Source organism: Lagopus muta, chromosome 2, assembly GCF_023343835.1.
Source record: "Lagopus muta isolate bLagMut1 chromosome 2, bLagMut1 primary, whole genome shotgun sequence".
NCBI classification, from domain to species: domain Eukaryota; kingdom Metazoa; phylum Chordata; class Aves; order Galliformes; family Phasianidae; genus Lagopus; species Lagopus muta.
The window spans coordinates 85,918,795-85,932,490 of NC_064434.1; the positions used below are offsets into that span (position 1 = coordinate 85,918,795).

General features: G+C 38.4%; 2 long non-coding RNA genes across 6 annotated transcripts in view; both read right to left on the reverse strand.

The window, feature by feature from the left end:
* The window catches only part of LOC125688616 (uncharacterized), a 449,093-nt gene that overhangs the window by 177,680 nt on the left and 257,717 nt on the right, over nt 1-13,696 (reverse strand). The window lies entirely within an intron of this gene.
* Nucleotides 9,413-13,696, reverse strand: part of LOC125688615 (uncharacterized) — a 39,760-nt gene continuing 35,476 nt past the window's right edge. The window contains exon 2 of the long non-coding RNA XR_007374807.1: nt 9,413-12,476. This is a non-coding gene — a long non-coding RNA (uncharacterized LOC125688615). The remainder of the gene's footprint in view (nt 12,477-13,696) is intronic.

The following is a 13,696-nucleotide window of genomic DNA, read 5'->3' on the forward strand; positions in this document are numbered from 1 at the left end:
CTGTGTGGTATTTTTTCAAGGTGTTCTAAAACCCAAGAATGGATCAGTACAAACACATTATCAATGCAGATTAATCACATCTAGGACAAAGAAAAATTTTCAGTGTGCTGGCCTTTCTATTTGAAGGACACAGTTCTCAACTGGAGAACAGCACGCCATTCAGGTTTCCATAATGGGGGAGTTATTTCACAACTTAGTGGCACCCACAAGAGCTTCACAGACAGAAGTAGCAGAGAAAGCTATGGAAATTTTCCTCCGTGGGCCTGCTGCTACCCCTTGGGCTCCCTCCCCACCACCTCCCCACTGTTGCTCAGCACAGTTTTTTTTTTAAATAAAACAACGCTGTCATACAAACATGAGGCAATTCAAACTCTCCAGTGCTTGTAACAGGCCAAATCCCATAAGAAGTGCTCTCTAGTGAAATCAGCTGCTCCAGAAAGAGTGCAGGATGTGGTAATGTCAACACGTGTCCCAGTGAAAACCTACTCCTGCTTGACCCCCACGAGAACAATAAGTTTTCTGCAGTTTCCCATGGGAGTGATAAGTTTCATCTCCCTGGAGCGGTTATTGATAAAAGCATGGCTGGGTTCAGGACGAACCAAGGTAGCTGCCAGGTCCCACCCGCTCACACAATATACACTTTGTCTAATGTGCAGAGCAATACAAACTACAGTATCTTTGAAGTAAATATTTGACTAGTTAAGTAATTATGCTGAAAGGTTCCCTATCTTTATTATACCAGAAAAACATTCATATATCACCTGATGCTACATCTTTAAAGAAATTTCCTCTACTGGGGCAGCAGGAAATCAGTTTGTGAGCTGGAGTAAAGAGGAGGAAGGAAAGGCAGTAAAGTACGGAGTTCTGTATTTTTTTTTCTTTTTTTCAAGTCAGGCAACAACATTAATTATTTGCTGATGCCATGAAGATTTCTAACAGGTCAAATTCAACTGCATATAAAAAGACAGGTGTGTTACAGCTTTGAGTGCTCTTTTAATACAGATAACATCTATACTGTAAGGAACAAAGTTCCTCGCTTCCTGTTAAAGATGCCCATGCAATACTGGTGTAATTTAAACAGACATAGCTAAATATTGACTATCTGTAGAACAGCTTTCATTCTTGAGCCCTGCACATGATATACTCTTACAACAAAAGTCTGAGCCGCAACAACTGTCAAACTTCAGTCACTATGCAGAAACAGGATAAAATTATGAGTCCCTATCTGTCTTTGCTTTTTCCATCTCTGTTTACAAGGACAATTTGATTTACAGTTTCAAATGAAGCCATTACTATGATGACTATTTGCTTGGATATATGATGAGAAAATAGTAGCTACATCTCTGCTTTTTCTGCCTAGCTCTGGACATTAGTTTTTAACTACTGAAGTAAGTAGAACCAAAAGACAATTCAGAAACATGAAAGACTGATCCAAACAACTCAAAGGCTTTGTGAGTAACAAAATACCTAATATTTGCTTTTAGAAATATCATGCTCCTGAGTGGCTTGGAGACTGTAATTTAAGCAGGTGTTATTATTAGTTTATATCACCTGGTTTGCTTATCATACTCTTCATGCAGTTAAATTCATGACTAAAAAGACACAGACCTAGCGAGATAAGAAGTTATAACAGATTGGAGTCCATAACCTTATTGATCCAGGAAATAAAACAAGTGTTGCACACAAAGCATGGCACACGGAGCATGGCTGTTTCAGTTCCTAGCCACAAACAATAAGATCCATATTTGACATTCTTTCATTCTTGTATCTCGATTTGCCAGCCTGGCTTTCTCATTTTTAGATATCAATGGCTTTCTTATTTGCTGTCCTGACATTCAAAACTGTGTTTGAAATTAGTGCTTCTGTAACACTGATGCTCATTACTCATTCATTATTTTAACATAGGCTATTTCTGTTGTTGGTTTTTTTTCCTCCTAAACTGTCACTTATCACTCCAGGTTCACTCTAGCATTACCCAATCCTTTCCGTCTTTTTGTTTTGCCTTTTGCAGGATCTCAGTTTCCATGTTGGATCCTTCTGCCTTGCATTGTTCAATTTTCATTTTTATACTAGCTTATAACTAGTTGACTGTCAATCAAATTTCAACTAGGTTGTTTTTTGTTCTCATTCAGCATACTCTTGGACTTCAGTGTCACACAAATCATTGAAATAATTGCAGATACAATCTATTAACCAAAGAAATCTGTCAGAACTACAAACAGAATTACAGTCAGGATTTGTTCTGTTGCACAGATTTACAGATTACATGACAGTCAAAGAACATGAGTGTTAGCCTCTACAATTTTTCAGGTTAATTCTGGGCAAAGTTGAGTATGAGAAAGCAATATACTTAATGCACAATTCTGAGGTGACCCAGTATTTAGGGTACTGTTATTATTACGTCTGGCCAGAAATGATGAAGAAGATGAGTTTATAGCTATGAGTGAAAGTCAGTGAAAACTGTGCATTCTTGCTTGCACATCATTTTACAGTGTTTTGCTGGAATTAACTGCTGTAGCAGAAGGATAAACAAAGTCATCAAATACACTGAAATTAAAACCACAGTAATAGGCGCTATATCAACTCAAGCTTCAAGTCACATCAGAGAATGGGGTCAGAGGTATTTGCAGTCTATTTACTCATTAACTGCACTGTTCCTAAAAGACGGAAATATGGGTAAAAGATGGGTACAAATAACTGGAGATGAAAAGCAGGAAACATAGTTTTGTTTTGAACAGAACAGAGCTTTTTTTCCTCTGTTGAATTTTGGTTCATTCATACAACCATATACGAATTCATCATTAAACAGTTAGGGTCGTGACAGGATCTACTGACTATGGTGATTAAAACATAGCCTTCTTGTATGTATGTGCAGTACATCAAAGCTATGGACAGGAAAATGGTGCCATTGAAAACGATTTAAACATATATAAGAATTGTTCTCACATAAAAGAAAAGTATAATTAGTCTGAAAAACTAGAAGAAAAGAATGTTCCTTTAATTTCCCAACATGATCTAAGAGGCACCCCGCAATCCTCATTAGATCACACTCAGGGGCATGTAACTGCAGGGCATTTACAAATCACTGAGTCAGGCATTTTGTTACAGAAGAAACAACATTTGAACTGAAAATAATTCGTTTATGGACTTAATTCAAAAAATTCCAACTTTCTTTACTTGTGAAATAAAATTGCATGGCAATGCATGAACACCATATTCCTCACCTTCTCTTTTCTACACAGTTAATACACATGTTTGGATTACAATTTGAAAAGACTCATTGATCATTTAAGCGTAGCTAACCATCAGGAGAAGCAGAAGATTGCTTTAGATGGAAACATCTTAGCCCCTGGTAAGAGTGCTTTCCTTCCTTTATCTTACCAAAGTCAAGAACAGAAGTAAATAAACAGCTTGATACACAAAGGCTAATGTTCCTAATGTTCCTAATGTTCCTAATGTTCCTAATAACAATCATGAGGAAACTGATTGCTAGTGACTTTGCTAAGAAAAATAGAACATATACAAAAAAATCCCCATGTCTGAAGTCTCAAATCATCTCACATCACACTGCAGTCAAGTACTCTGCTTAACTTCCTTTTACAATTAATAAATGTAGAACTGGTTTGAGGTTTCAGAACGTTCAGCAATTTTCATTATTAGCACAACAAGTAATTAAGAAACAATTACAAAGGCAAACCACGACATGAAAGAGCAGGAGTAACTCTATTCCTGTCAGTTCCACAGCCACAGTTTTAATGTTTACACTCAGTCTGTTCCCAGAACACTCACATATTTGACAGATCTATTGGGATTTTATCAAGTTGATGAAATATTACTTTCTGATGTTGATACAATTGATTGTTTTCTACATATTCATGTACTGTTGCTACATAGTTCTTGCCAACATCTTATAAGGCATAGTACTTACTCAAGCAAATTAGCATTCACATTGCTGTTAGTTCATTAAAAATGACTTTCTGCAGAAAGATTGATCTATGTGATAATTTCCAGAAAATCGTTCCCATAACAGAAAAGAGAAACCAGGGGAGACTGAATGGGAGACGAGCCAAATTCTCTTATTGTTGGCCTCACTATAAATCAGTCTTTTGACTTACGGTCTGCTATTTCAGACTGGTACTCCTTGCAGCTTAGTACCCAGGGATGATAAGACACAGACACAAAGAAAATCTTGCTTCACTAATGCACCATAGTTTTTCAGGTACTAAGGAGAGATAAGCTGAGAGAGGATCGATCCATTTGTTACAAATAATTTAGGAGTACTTTGTTCCCAGATCTCAACAATCTTGGATTAAGTTTCAAAACTGTTCTCAATATGTGTCCATGACTGGCATGAAAAAATTAAGATTTTATTTTCACCTGACAACGTCTCTGTGCTTCCTCAAATAATCTGCAGTCTCAGTCAACAAATCTAAGATAGATTTGGAGCTCCCAAGTGTGTATTAAGTAGGGAGAAAATCTAATTCCTCAATAAATAATAATAATAAATTGCTCATGGAATTTCACCAAGATTAACAGCAAACCACAAAGGATAAATTGAGCCTCTGTTCCAATCTTCCATCTAGTTGGAAAATAAACCAAACTCTTATTATTTAAATGGCCATATACAGAGCACATCACAGGCATTTATGGAGTCTGCATGAGCCAAAGCAGGTGTTTCTGGCAGAATACAGGACAGCTCCAACCATTGGTAATTCAAGTGCAGATATAAACTATCAAATAAAAATGTGATCAATCAATTCTCAAGGCATCAATGCTTGTTTTAAAAAGGATCTTGTTTCTTATATAACTGACCAGCATGCTTCAACATAAGTAGGTCTGATATCAGCTTCCACGTCTTAGTAGAAATTCTGAACTACGCTTTGCCCAGCCTCCTGAAACACATTAGTTATCCAACACTTTGGGCCTCCTTCAGTAAAATACTTTCCTAGTAAATTTATTTTCCCATATTGCAATAACAGGTTTGCTTTGCAAAATTTAATCACAGCAGAGTTACCCACAAAACTACATCCAGCATGCTCTATTCTGTATTCCCACGCTTTTTAATATTTTTCATATTTCATCTTTTAGTGCAGTCCTAATGAGAGCATATTGGAACACCACAGAACAAGGCTCATAAGAATGTGGTCTTGAAATAAAACATGGAACAGAAGGAGCATTGTGTTACAGCCTCTGTTAATGTTTTAATGGTTGAGAGATTTCCAGCATGTTGGCAGTGTCAGGAAAAACCAATTTAATAAATTATTAACACTAATCAAACATTTTTATGATGGCAGTCAAAACTTCCTTGGCAGTTAAGGTTAATTCTGTTGAAGTTTGACAAAGATGTTACTGTTTGATGGAAACCACGTTTAAAACTACAGCCTCCCTCCATTCAAAACCACACACTGCTCTGAAGAAATAGTGAAGCAACACTTCTCAAAGTACAGAAAGAAACAACGAATGCAGGACTAATGGTGTTCGTAGTCAGAGCAAGAGCTGACGAATGGCAGTGAAAAGTAAAGTGATTACAGCTTATATAATATGCCTGCCACAACATGGAAAAGGATAGAGACGTTATCGAGAAGAGAGAAAGCTCAGGTTGTCAAAGAGAATGCCAAATAAATCAATTAATAAAATGTAGAAATTCCTGGCATTTGACAACAGGAATAGAGAGGAAAACTAAGAGTTGTGCCATTCTTTAGGCTTTAAACTTTAGAATACCTTCTTTCTCCCATACATCCTTTCACTCAAAAGGCAATCAACAATAACATCTAGCCCTGGCAGTTAGTTTAAACCCAGCACAGCAGAAGCTAATGAGGGGTATGGATTAACAATACAATGTTTCTTGGGCCTCCCCTGAGGCATCCCAAGTCTATACATCATCAATCTACTGCAAATTGATGTAGTCAGCCTGTGACAAGGGTCAGGTTTCCAGGACCAGCTACCAGGCATGATCTAGTCATTTTGAGTTAACCAGACAAACTCTGTACTGCTGAGCTCTGGCCATATAAAATTCACAATTCCCCAGGCTTTTGGCGAGCTGAAATTCAACCGTAAGGAACTCTCGGTTATCCTCTGTGCCACCTAGAGACCAGCGCACCTTTCTGCAGTGACACTGTTGTTATTTGGCTCTGTCGTACACATGATAATACATCTTGGAGACTTCAGGCTCACAAGTGAGAAAAGCAGATACTAAACAGCCAATTTATTATTATTTTTTAATTCATTGTATACTAATTATTTAGACTGAAAATAGTGACAAGAAGAAAATAATCATATTTTTTCTCAGTATATGAGAACAGTGAGGAAGAGGAAAAAGATGCTCAGTAATACAAGTCACTAAAGAAGAAATGCTTTACTGGAGTATCAAAAACTTTTGTTTTCCCAACATATTTTTACTGGATAATCACACACAGGATCTTGATTTTATTCAACAAATTATGGGCCAACACTCTTCCAAATACTCTGTGAACTACCTCAATACATGCATATTTGCTCTGACATCTCTTAGCTTAGTTAGGCGTTGTCAGCTGCACTGAAAATTGTCCCTTGAAATGGGAAGGGAACAAGGAACTGAATATATAACACAGAGAAAAGTAAGTCATTATGCCAGTAAAGTCTGTACAGCCTCCGCTAAAGCAGACGAGCCATTAGAAAGGTTCTCATCGGTTTTAATGGTTTTGATGACATACAGACTCCTAGAGAAACTCAGCAATAAAGTTTACATAATATCTATATGATTAGCAACACACGAACATAACTTTTAGTAGTTCTTTCTGAAGGTAACTTTCATGGCTGTTAATATGTCACAAAAGGTTAAAGAAAAAAAAATTAATGAACAACCATATAGGAAAAATTGATTTTAGGATCCTGGCTACCTGAAAGATGGCAGATTTCTGAGGCATACAATACACTTAAGTTAACTTTAAATATTTATAGCTACTTGTAATCCAACAAAGGTGTGAACTACAAGTAGAAAGCAGGCTTTTCTATCCATGAAGCAACTTTAAATTTAACTTATTTGTTATTCATAATATTGCTATAATCATATTCCAGAAATACATTTTAGAATGTGGACACTTACTTAAAAACAAACAAACAAACCACACCAAATGCTAAAATTCATGTTATATTTTATCTGCTCCAAATGGATGGCAAGCACTGAAAAACAGGAAAAAGAACTGAGCAAGCCACTTGCGGTATGAACATCTGATGAACATTTGCTCATATTTATTCATGCTAGAACACTGGAATTTCTCTATCATGGACAGTCTTCCAAACACAACGTCATGCATATGAATGTGCACAAAAAGCAAATAAAAAAATGCATTAATACCTTTGAAGTAACTTTGTGGCTTTTATCTGATGGATGCTTGTAAATGCTTTGTTTCATTATTCACTCAAGTTTTTCACACTGCCAGCTAATTTCCACAAGGGAAAAAGCCTCTAAGCTGCCAGGCAACCTCAATTCTCATTTTCCACTAGCCCCTGTGGGTTACAGTGTGGATTGAAAAAGTTTCTGAAAGACAACTGCATGTAAGTGTTCAAAATTTAAGCTCATACTCATGAAATTCCCACAGTTTCTCAAGATGGGCCCCAGTAACAAGACTAGACAGAAATAACAACTCACCTCTTTTTTATATTAGTGAAATTTTAAAATTGACTGGGACTTAACCAATGGTTGGTTGGGTTTGCAATATTAGGATTGTGAACTTTTGCAAGAAACACAAAACAAGTTTGGAAGTAGTAACATAAATATTGAGAAGTTATTAATATTGAGAAGACAGAGAAATGCAGACAGAAGAGATAAACCTATACTTTTCTATGACAGATACAAACTTCAAAAAGCACCTGAATATCTTTGATACACCAGTATTACACACTGCTTGGACCAGTCGAGTTCAACCAGTCGTTCCAAGAAAACACTGGGAAATCTGTGTGTATTTATCTGTGTGTCTAAAGGAATTTTGAGGGACACAAAGGAAATGCAGGGGTACCTGTGCCCAACTTGTGTTCAGCAGCAGAAGGTTGCACATACCTTTTTGAAGAAACAATATTTAAGACTTCTGAAGTTCCTCAGGGACATACTTTTCATCTTTCACTTCCACTTTAAAAAGTTTTTTTTAAAAGCATTCAACTGAGTGTGTGCACATAACACTTTTAAGTGCCTGTGTAATATTTTAGGCACGTAACCCATCAGTTAAAAGCAAAGCCTCAATTTAAGCTGATACGAATGGAAGTTTGGACAAATAACAATTGCTGTCTTTCTTTTAGTATATTATCACCCAATTCTACCTAATAATGCTGCAGGTATTTTAATTTAATCTGTTCTACAAACAGAGCATGCATTCACATTGTTATAGCTGCTTAGTGTTAGGGATATTATACAGGCCAGACATTTTAAGAATGGCTGATAATATATATAGTAAACATTATTAGAAGTCAGTATCAGCACTTTATTTAAATACAGGTTCACCTGAAGTGATTTGTAAGATTAAATTGCCTTCTATTTATTTTCTCCATCATTAAGCTCCAAAAAGTAACAGAATTCCCCTTTAGTGGAAGAATATGCAAAGATACGTTCGCAGCAGAAAAGAGATCCTTTAGAAATAGCTTACAGATATCACACTAGCTATCCATCTAGAGTGCTTGACTGTGTAGATCATTAAGATATATCAGAAGAAAGAAGTGTGCAGGTCTGCTTCACCTAGTAGATGCAACCAGTGGCCTGTTCAAATCCTGCCTGTAAATGGAACCCCAGGCAAATACGTCCCCTGAATGAGCTCTGCACTGCTGACCTCCATTTAAAATCTACACTGCAGCTTCACCACTGCTGAGAGTGCTCATTAGCTTTGATCAGTAGCTAAGAATGGAGGCTAAAATCCTGAATCGCAGCTGGAGGAAATTTAAGTCATCATGTGGTCCTGACATTTTACCTATCGTAGCTGGTGATGGAGCACATCAGCATCAACCATCTAACCCTGCAGTTCCAACTGCTCTCTGCATCTACAGAGTTGTTACTGGTGTCAGCTTGCAAAGTGAATGTCTTTTCTTCTTATGCTAAACCTACCAACAAACGTTGTTCAGTGCAAGTCAGTTTTTTTGAATAATAATAAATCAGACTGGTCTGTCTGTGCAGTACACTGGAGAGACGCCATCTAACACTGTGCACATGAAAGTTTGCCATTCCCCTGTTAGAACAATGCTGCTCCTCTTCCCACTTTAAAGGCTCCCACCCTTCTCTGCCTCTCTTCCCACCTATCTTTATTTGGCTGCTTTTCCAAGGGCAGACGAGAATGCCAAACAGTTCTTTGAATCTTTTATTTTCAGAAAACAAAATACCTTCCCCCAGCTAAGAGAACTGATGCACTCTGCTGGCTTCGAACTCTAAGAATCTCTTTGCTGAAGCAGCTGTTGAATAATTTATATTTCTTAGAACTGTGCTCAGCATATGGACATTTTTGCTTTGATATATACAGAATAGTTGTTTTTCCTTCCTTTCCAATGCCATCTTGGTTTTCACTTAAAATTTCAGGGTAGGAAATTCTGAGAAGACTTCAGAGTCTGGGAAAATTATTTGGGTTTTGAAGGGATGAGTGCATTTTGTGACTTTTTTTTGTTGTTGTTAGCATATTTTTTTTTAATGTGAGGAAAAAAATCCTGGATAGCTTGTAATTAACAGCTCTGAAAAGTTAAAATTTCGTCAATGGCACATCAAGTAAATCTATAAGAGATTATTTAGCTTAACATGCCCGAAGCTGGATACAATTCCTCTAAATCAAGGCGCAGCTCACACTAACAGTTGCAGTATGTTAGCTGCTGGACGGTTGCTCTACATAGAATTATAAAGTGACACAGCAGTCTGGTTGAAAAAAACACACTCCATGCTTTGATGTTTTTAACCGCTAACTTCAAGAGGACCAACAGAGACCTTCCTGTTTTTATTGCAGCCTCTCTATCAGTCCTCCCCCTGCTCCCACCCTCCTCTCCCACTGTTAGATGGAGGACTGTTATCTTTCAGTCACTTTGTAAGGTTGACTTGTTTACAGACTGAATGTCTCTGTTTACAGGCCTGTATCAGAGAACAAACAGGGCAAGTGTGACTTCCTTGGATCTGAAATGCGATTCTTTTTCCTCTTGGGCACGCAGGAGTGGCAAGGGAGGGGGAGAAGAAAGATCCTGTAATTGTTCTTTTCCTGGTCCGTTTTCCCTCTGGGTTAAATGTACACACCTGTACCCCACCAAGGTATTTTAAATGAGCTAGTTACTTAAATGTTAGCTAAGTACTGCTCCATGAAAATGAACAGCAGTAGCCTCAGTGAAAAAAAAAAAAAAAGGGCTATTTCAGAATCTGGTCCACCAACAGTAAAATCAATGCTAAACAAAAACCTCTTAAAACCTCTATTCTAAAAGTTCTATATTATACATCCACTCATATATTCATTTGGGGAACCTTAAAAGCTTATATCACATTTTACTGGAGACTTTTAAAGGGTGTCAATGGGGTAATTATAAGCATGCACAAAATGTGATGATGAAATTTTAGAAACTCTTAGTTACATGAGTTTGGATGTTCTCTATCTTGGATAATGTTTTACCTCAGGCACAACTTAATCCATTCACTAAGAATAGTCCTTAATAAGGTATTCAAATGACAGGATAGGCAGATTGTTTGTACTACTAATGGCAGATTTCTTTTAGATTTTCCATGACACTTGAGTTAAAAAAATCTCAGATAAAGTATGAACCTGTCCTTGCTAATGACAATTTTTACATTGATATGTTTTAATTGCAGGATTCATTTTTATAAGCCCCAGGTATCAATACTTGCTTTTGCACAAGCACACATTTGAGAGCACAAGGAGCTTTTAAAGACTCTACAAAAAGGCACAGCATATCCATTCTTACAGAACTTTTACGTGAGACAGTGGGCCAGCCAGATTTGTGCTTTAATCTATACGGGCTCACCAAAAGGGACTGAAAAACTTCTAAACTCAGAAACTCCAGATTTTATGATGATGAAATCTAGGCAGTTAACTCTTTAACACAACTCCCTCCAAATAATTAGAGAAGACAGGAAAGGCAAGATTTAAGATTTTGCTTTTCTTTCAACAGCTGGGTCCATACAGGCGGGGCCTTAGGACACAGACAGTTGGTTAGGCACCATCCAGTTACTCTGTGAGCAGCAGCAGCACTCAGTTCCTGCTGGTTCATTGCTGAGTTCTTCCCACCTGCTCTGAGCCCTGTCTTCTTCATATTCCTCAGTGATATCCAAGTCTGCACTATGACTCATGAGCGTTGTGGTCCCTCGTTCTCATTCTTTACAAAATTTCTTAGCACGTTCTCATCTGAAAAAGCTATCTCCCCTCCCTTCAGGGCCATGGTACATCACCACTTCTTACTGATAGTTCACAAGCCTAAAAAACCCTGGGCTGGAATAAATGCCATACACCTATGCTGTACAATGAGATGGACAATCCAGTACAAGATCCACCAGCTCAAGTGACTGAACTTCTGAAACAAAAGAAAGAACTTGGTCTCTTAGAATTTTGGTACAACTTAAACTGTTTAAACACAGTACATTAGCTAAACCCTGCAACAAATGCGCCCCAGTGCTCTTATAACCACTGGTAACAATAGAGCTGTTCCTCCTTAGTTGACCTGGCCTGAAGGCCTCCAAGGTTATCAGTCATTTGGTTTTCTCCCACAACAGCAGACTTCTCCTGCAGAGACTACTTCCATCATAGCTTGTTAGAGGGGCCAAAAGGTTGTCCTTCCACCTTTCAGGACCAGCCTTGTAGGAGGTGCTGGCAAGGGGTGCTGGCAAGTGTCTTTATCTGGAATATCACACCTGAAAGGCTTCCTCAGCACAGACTTCACAGTTCCTTGTGTGTCAAACAGGCTTCTCCCTCTGTGGTCTTGTTGCTCCGGAAGCTGCGGGTAACACTGAGCTCAGTACATGCAGCTCCTGCCAAAGAGCGAGCAGCAAGTGAGGAGACAAACCAAGCCTTCACAGAGCGCCAAAGCCTCCCGGCACAGTGCAGCACACAGGGAATGTGCAGGTTTGTGGCCATCTCCTGTTTTGTTTTAAACTAAACTGCTCCATCCACTCATACTTCTTTCAGGTTTTTGCCCCATCTTGGGAAAACAAATGAAGCTAATGAAGAGAAGGTGATTTTTAATCACAACCACTTTTTCCCTGGAGACCAAAAGCATATGTTTGATTTACTGGACTCTTTCCATTAATCACAAAGGGCCCAGTTGCAAGAGAGTTCGGTTTTCCACATCATGCATGAACTTCCTCCAGCTCTCCTCAGCAGTTTTGCATGAGGATGATGAAGCCATTTAGTCTAGCAAAAAGAACTGGCTTGAATCCTGGACCACAATTCACATGCACATTAATTTATGTTTCTGGCATTCAGATATGATCAACTCTTCTTCTGTTCATTCCTGACATGTTCCTCCTTTGAGAATGGCTGAAAAAAACAACACTGCAATGCTCAGTTCCAAGTTGGACAAAATTTAAAACACATGCTTCTCTTCAGCATGCCCACCGGAAAGCGTAAATGACTCTTTCCCCTGTACCTTGGTACTGTCAGACCCTATTCTGACACATGTAATTCTATATCTACACTACAGACACCAGATTTTACGTTGTGGATTCTATTATGTCGGAGACACCTAGGCACAAGGTGACAGGATGCTTTGCTTCTTTTGCAGATTTACCCCCTTCCATGGAAATCTGTGGCATAACAGTCAAATTCTTTCCATGATGTCTGAAAGTAAAATGTTCACAACTCTGCACACATGGAGAAGATATGATCACACACTATGCAGCACTCCTCTGAAGATAATCAAGACTGAAATTCTCACAAAATATGACTAATTGCATGAACACATCTATCTAATTTTCAGAATAGAGAGTCCCCAGATCCTGAGCAGTCCCAGACATTCAAACAGCATTGCTCTTGTAGCTAATAAGAACTCAAGACATCTCACAGACAAGGACATCTATGTGCCGGCCTTCATCTTTTCTACTCATTCATACTCTACTCATGTTAAATCCTGCTGGATTCCCTTTCTGTACGAATTATTGCACTTCAGTTCCTGAAGGAATCATTTCCTCTCTCAAAGTACTGAGACTGAGGTAAAAGTCCACATGCACAAGAGCTAGGCTGGCAAACTGACTGAGCATGAGCTTCTTGAACTCTGTTCCTGTTAACAGATACCATAAAACGTGCCTTTTCCTCTTGAAGCCTACTTCTGCATGCTTGAACAGCATACACCACAAAGTAGGGCTTACAGGCAAAGGTGTTTCTAGAGTGTATAATCCTGTTATAGAAAGTGTAATTTTCTTCATTGTATTATTTCCCGAGTTACTTTGGCCTGTAAAATCCAGCACAAACAGAGAGAAGCTGGTACTTGAAAGTTTTTCTAAGAGTTTGAGTGCCAGCTGTTATTTGTGTTGCTATGTGTATACCCACGATGGTAGTCAGGATTACAGAGAGGATTACAGCTTTGTCTCCACCAGTGGAAAACAGCTGACAGGGCACTGGGGCTGCAAGTTCCTTTCCAAATAATTCTACTCACCTGTCCTGAGACCTTTATGAAACTCCCGCGCTCTCTAAGGCTCCATTTGGAGCGCTAGGGCCCCCCAGTAAAGCTCTATACAGTGCCTGGGACTGCACAGATCTAT